This window comes from Alligator mississippiensis, chromosome 4 (genome assembly GCF_030867095.1).
Source record: "Alligator mississippiensis isolate rAllMis1 chromosome 4, rAllMis1, whole genome shotgun sequence".
Taxonomy (NCBI): Eukaryota; Metazoa; Chordata; order Crocodylia; family Alligatoridae; genus Alligator; species Alligator mississippiensis.
In genome coordinates this window covers 144,831,618-144,837,617 of record NC_081827.1, presented here as the reverse complement: position 1 = coordinate 144,837,617, position 6,000 = coordinate 144,831,618, and positions in this window count along the sequence as shown.

Below are 6,000 nucleotides of genomic sequence, written 5' to 3'. Positions count from 1 at the left end.
AGCCAAGCACGGAGGTGCGGGTCATGCCTGGGGAGTCTCTGTTTGATGCTGGGAAGACAAAGTTGGATCTGGAAGGGTGGGACACACCCCAAAAGTCCCTGCTGTGAGCTGGGGAGAAGGAGTGGAGCACAGAGGGGCAGGACATGACTGGACAATCCTGGCAGGGAGCCAGGGGGAAGGAATCCAACTTGGAGGGGCTGGACACAGACGGAGAACTGCAACTTGTGGTGGGTGAGAGGGAGCTCAGCTCAGAGGGGTGAGACTCCCTGAAAAGAGGGAGCTGGGAGCTGGCAAGGGAGAGTCAGTGGCAGAGGGGTGGAATACATCCAGAGATCCCCAAGCCGGGAGAAGAGAGGGAGGGACAGCAGAGGAGTGCCATGTTCCACCGGGGAACCCCTTCAGTGAAAGGAAAGGGGAGAGTCATACGTGGAGGAACATGGGAATGGCTTAAACCCTGTGAGGAACATGCTGGGGAACTGAAGGCTGGGAATCTAGCAGCCTTAGTGAAAGGGATAAAGGAATTGCAACTGGGTGAAAACAGTTTAAAATAGTTGACAAGGGAACGAGAAGTTTGTTGAAACCATAGAAACAGCAAGGACCTTTTTATTTGTATTTATTTCTTGAACTCTTTTACCCTGCGGGGATTCTCAGGGTCAAGGTGATGTGAGGAAAGGGTGTAGGGGATGGTGGAGCACCATATTTCTCAATAACCACATGTCATGGTGCATTGCCTTGCAGAGCCTATTTTTCTTCTGTTTCAGTTTGTGTGTGTGTGTGTGACTTCCTCCCAATATAACAAGAGCAAATAATAATAATAAAAATAATTATTGAACATCAAAGTCATGGCAGGTGAGATCTTTTCAACTGGTTGGAGTAAAAAAGGGTAACATATGACCCCTTTCCCCCTATAAAACAGAAGACGAAGACATCATCCCGTAAAGGCCATAATGCCTATAGAATCTATGGTTGACAGTCTGCCTTTAAAAAAGAATCCCATTTGGCAGTCCTGACATCACAGGGTTTAATCCTCTCATTATTGGTTTCCAATTAAATCATAAAGACTTGGGGATTTAAAATGTCTGTTAAATGTCCAATTAAAATGCCAATCTGGAAAAATGAAAGGCCCAGCCAGTTAGTGGGTTTATAGGGACTGCAGGCTGCCACAGGGTGGGCACCCAGTCTGGACATTACTGAAGGGCAACACTCAATGAACAGAGGCAGGAACAGGAGGAGGTTATTGTAGTTCTTGTTATAATTGTTTTAATTTAATTATGTGCTCTTTGGGGGGAAAGAGAGGATGAGTGTGTTTGGGGGACAGCCACAGACTCCCTGCAAGACATGGAGATAAAATCATGGGAGGGACATTAAGGCTGTGAGGAAAAGATACCTTGCATTAGGAAAGGAATGGGAATGGGTAGGGAAGAAATAAGGAAATACTTTTTTTCTGTTATGGAGGAAGGGAATATGGGTTGGGAATAGATGCTGAGTGGAGCAGAGGGGAACACTCCTAGGTCAGAGCTGAATAGGTAGACAGAGATGGATTGCTTTTGAATTTAGCAAGTTTTTCTTTTTTTTCCGTTCTCTTTTTTTTTTTTTTTTGCGGGGCATGGGAGGTAGTTATAGTTTCTTATTTTAAGAATTTATTTTGTTTTTATAGATAATTTTGTCATTTCTTCTAAGCTGCGCTGAGCCATTTTTTTTGGAAGGGAGGCATATAAATCAAATTCATAAATATGTGATCTCAGAGTAGCTTAATGGTAATACAGAATATGGTATATGTGGAATGCTCCTACACACTAATCCTTTGACTGAATAGGGAGAGCTTTTCAACAGACTCCTGTGAATGGTGATGGCTTGGCACAAAGCTAAATTGCTACAGTAGATGGATCATTGTAAATGGCAAATTAGAATCTGTGCAGTTCAGGGGTAGATACAGCAAAGTCTTGAAAAACAATGATTCTATGCTCCACTTAGGAGGCCTGTGATATTTCACTGTCCACCTTGCATGTTTAACCTGCTAAAGCAAACTAAGAGAGTTTTATATTTTTTGTCTGCAACTTGAACTCTTGAAAATGAAAGCCCCTCTGTTTTGCACACTTAGGACAGGGGCAGTACACCAGTCTCACATTTCCTGCATGATTTTAAACAGAAAGTTAAAACAAACTTAATATTTCTTGTGTAGCCTCTTGGTGTCTGTCTTAGAACACCTAGCATGTATCTTCCTATAGCATTCAGGTGCAGAATTTAGATGGAGGAGGAGGACAATGAGATACTTTTAGTATTTGGCAAAACAATGCATATTGCCTTTAAGCTTCAATGTGCAAACAAAAGCTCGTACTTTCTGCTCCTGGTACTTTCATTGGTAAAGGAGATGCTTCCTACTGGTGGGATTTCTCTGTCCTATTTTATTTAGGAAAGGGCACATTTACCTCTCACTGGGCACATCTACACATTCATTAATGCACAGTGGTTACTGAGAATTTAATTTAGTACTTGTATAATCAAGTACTAAATAAATGTGCAGTAACCAGTGTTACTGCACGGTAGTGCTGGTGAATGCCTTTTAAATGACATTACTGCACAGTAGCCTAATAGTACTGCACTGTAGCATATTAGTATTGTTTGTGCTTTGACGTGCTACTGCACAGTATTATTAAGCCACCATGCTGTTAGGATCTCATGCAGACACATCATCAGTCAAATTTTCCCCCTTCCTCGAGGATTATGACACAGTATGGCAAAGTGATACAACACGTCAAAGGGCTACCGCAATTTCCAGCCCCTGGACCACCACATATACAGTTGTCACCAATGCCAAACACTCCTATTGCTTTCATTTCGAAAATAGATGCATTCCAGATGGGCACTTTACCTGTCTTGGTTATAGGTCCTAAGTAAGAAGAAAAAGCTTTGCTACAGAGTAATGGTGAACAAAAGCAGGGATGGACAGAGGTGAGCTATAAGCCTGTGATGCTGTGCAACAAAAATAGAGCTAATTTGATTTCAATGGCATGTATACAACGCTGGGTAACCTGTTCCAGAGGTTTACTGCCTTCCTAATAAGAAAGCTTTCCCAATATCTAACTTGAACCTCCCTTGCTGCAACTTGAGACCATTGCTCCATGTTCTGTCATCTTTCACTGCTGAAAACAGTCTAGCTCCATCCTCTTTTAACCACCCTTGAGGTAGCTGAAGGCTATTGAATTCCCTTCAGTCTTCTCTTCTCCAGACTAAATAAGCCCAGTTCCTTCAGCCTCTCCTTAGAAGTCATGTGCCCCAGACCCCTAACCATTTGTCTTGTTCTGCTGAGCTCTCTTCAACTTGTCCACATCCGTTCTGTAGTGGGAGACCCAAAACTGGACACAGTACTCCAGATGTGGTCTCGCCAGTGCAGAGGAGAGGGGAATAATTACTTCCCTTGATCTGTTGGCAACACTCCTACTAATGCAGCCTAGCATGCTGTTAGCCTTCCTGGCAACAAGGGCACACTGCTGACTCATATCTATCTTACTGTCCACTGTAATCCTCAGGTCCTTTTCTGTGGAGCTGCTGCTCAGACAGTTGGTTCCAAGCCTGTAGCAGTGCATGGGATTTTTCTGTCCTAAGTGCAGGATTTTGAATTTGTCCTTGTTCAAACCTCATGAGATGTCTTTTGGCCCAGTCCTCCAATTTGAATAGGTTACTCTGAATCCTAGCCCTATCCTCCAGTGTACCTATTACATCCCCAGCTTGGTGTCATCCACAAATTTCCTGAGAGTGAAATCCATCCAATTTTCCAGATCCTTAACAAAGTATTGAACAAAACTGACCCCAGGACTGACCCCTGGGACACTCCACTTGATACCACGTGCCAGCTAGATATTGAGCCGTTGACTGCTACTCTCTGAGCCCAATGATCCCACCAGTTTTCTATCTGGTGGTCTATCTGTAGTCCATTCATCCAGCCCATTCTTCCTCAGCTTGCTTGCAAAAATGTTGTAGGAGACTATCAAAAGCTTTGCTAAAGTCAAGGTATACCACATCTAGTGGTCTCTCTACATCCAGAGAGCCATCCCTTGCTAGCTGCAACTCCAATTGCACTTTGGCGTTCCTGACTTCATCCCTGCATACCCGAGCAATAGTCTTATACTCCTTCCTAGTTGTTTGTCTGAGCAGCTACTTCTTATAAACTTTCTTTTTGTGATTTAACTTACTGAAAAGTTCCCTGTGAAGCCAAGCTGGTCTTGTGCCATACTTGCTAGTCTTCCTGCACATTGAGATGGTTTATTCCTGCACTCTCGATAAGGTTTCCTAAAAGTACAGCCAGCTTTCTTGGACTCCTCTCCCTGTCAGACTGACTTCCCAGGGGATCCTGCCTGAGTTCCCTGAGGGAGTCAAAGTTTGTTTTTCTGAAGTCAAGGGTCCTTACTCTGATGCTCTCCTTCCTTCCTTTCCTCAGGTTCCTGAATTCAATCATCTCATGGTTGCTTCTGCCCAAACTGCCAACTTCTTCTACATTTCCCACCAATTGTTTCCTGTTTGTGAGCAGCAAGTCAAGAAGAGTGTGCACTGAGAGGTTCTGGAAAATTGCAAGCTCTTTTTCCCTGTGCTTAGGGGTGTCTCCCTGGCTGTTAAAGTTTGCACAGTCTGACCTCAGGCATTTCACAACAGTGTGTTAAATATGAAAATGGGTGTGTGAGTGCCTTGGCTCCCAGACGTCCAGCAATTGCAGGTGTTATTTACATGAAAACCTTGCATTTACCTAAAAGGACTCTGAAATTATATATCTCTCCTTTTCTATTGTCTTCTTTTATTTCTTAGTTGCCTACTAATTGTGAAACTGTGGTGCACTTATTTGTCCCTGTTTTTCATCAAGAATATGATGTATCTTTCACTTGCTTGTTGGACAGACCATCTCAATTTATTTATTGAAAGCTTGCATGAACCTGGTGGGGTCTCCTGCTATTTAAAAAACATTTTTTTTGCATTCACGTGCACCCAATTAGTCCATTTTGGTCATTTTTTAATTCCACAACATGAAAAATACCTTCACTTCTATCAATATTTTACTTGCATTTTCCTGCAGGATATTTCATGATCAACTTTTGAAAGCCACAGTCCTTACAGAAGGTGATTAGCATGTCCGTCTCAAGTCAGGCAGAAGATATGGCAGGATGGCATCTTAGAGACTAACTGGTTCAGGGAGGCATAAGCTTTTTTGGGCAACAATCTAAAGCACAGTATCTGATGATGTTGGTTGTTGTCCATGGAAGCTCATGCCTCTCTGAACCAATTAGTATAAAAGATGTCACCCTGCACAATCTTTGAAGTAGCTGTACAGTGTTGGTGTGCAATACCAACATGGTGCTCTTTACATTTGCTGGCTTTACAAAATCAACTCAGTCTTTTGCTTGCTTCCAGAACTATGCAGAAGGAAACCAATAATAAAGCAGGCCCAGATACCATTAGGAAAGAGAATGAACTGGCAAACATAGAAAAACACCAAACTGAAATGGGGAAAGATTATCACAATAATAAAGACAAAAATGGTAGGTAGGAGCATGATATATACACCCATATGGACACAGATGGTTTACCATCTACTTGTTAGAGGTCAGAACCCGTTTATGATGTATTCTTTAGCACCAATGGTATCCTGCATATTACTCGACCCTTTCTGTCCCTGCACTTTCCTGCTCCTCCTTCACTGCCCATCTACAGAGGTTGGCAGCTGCTGCTCTGCATTTTTTTTGTCAGGGTTTTGTGCATTGAAGATACGAAACCAGGAAAGCTGTGGAAAGCACACTATAAAGGATGGAGCTGTGGAGGAAACAGCGGCAAAGGACAGAAACCCCCCTTTTCACTCAGTTTCCTACTCATTAAGGGAACAGAGAAAGAAGCATGTCCAATTGTTGGAGGATATGCACCCAAAGATCCTCAGAACCTGTAAGGGCTGTTTTCCTATGCTCAGGACCCTCTCCCTGTCTGATAAAGTCCCACAGAGTCCCATCTCATGCATTT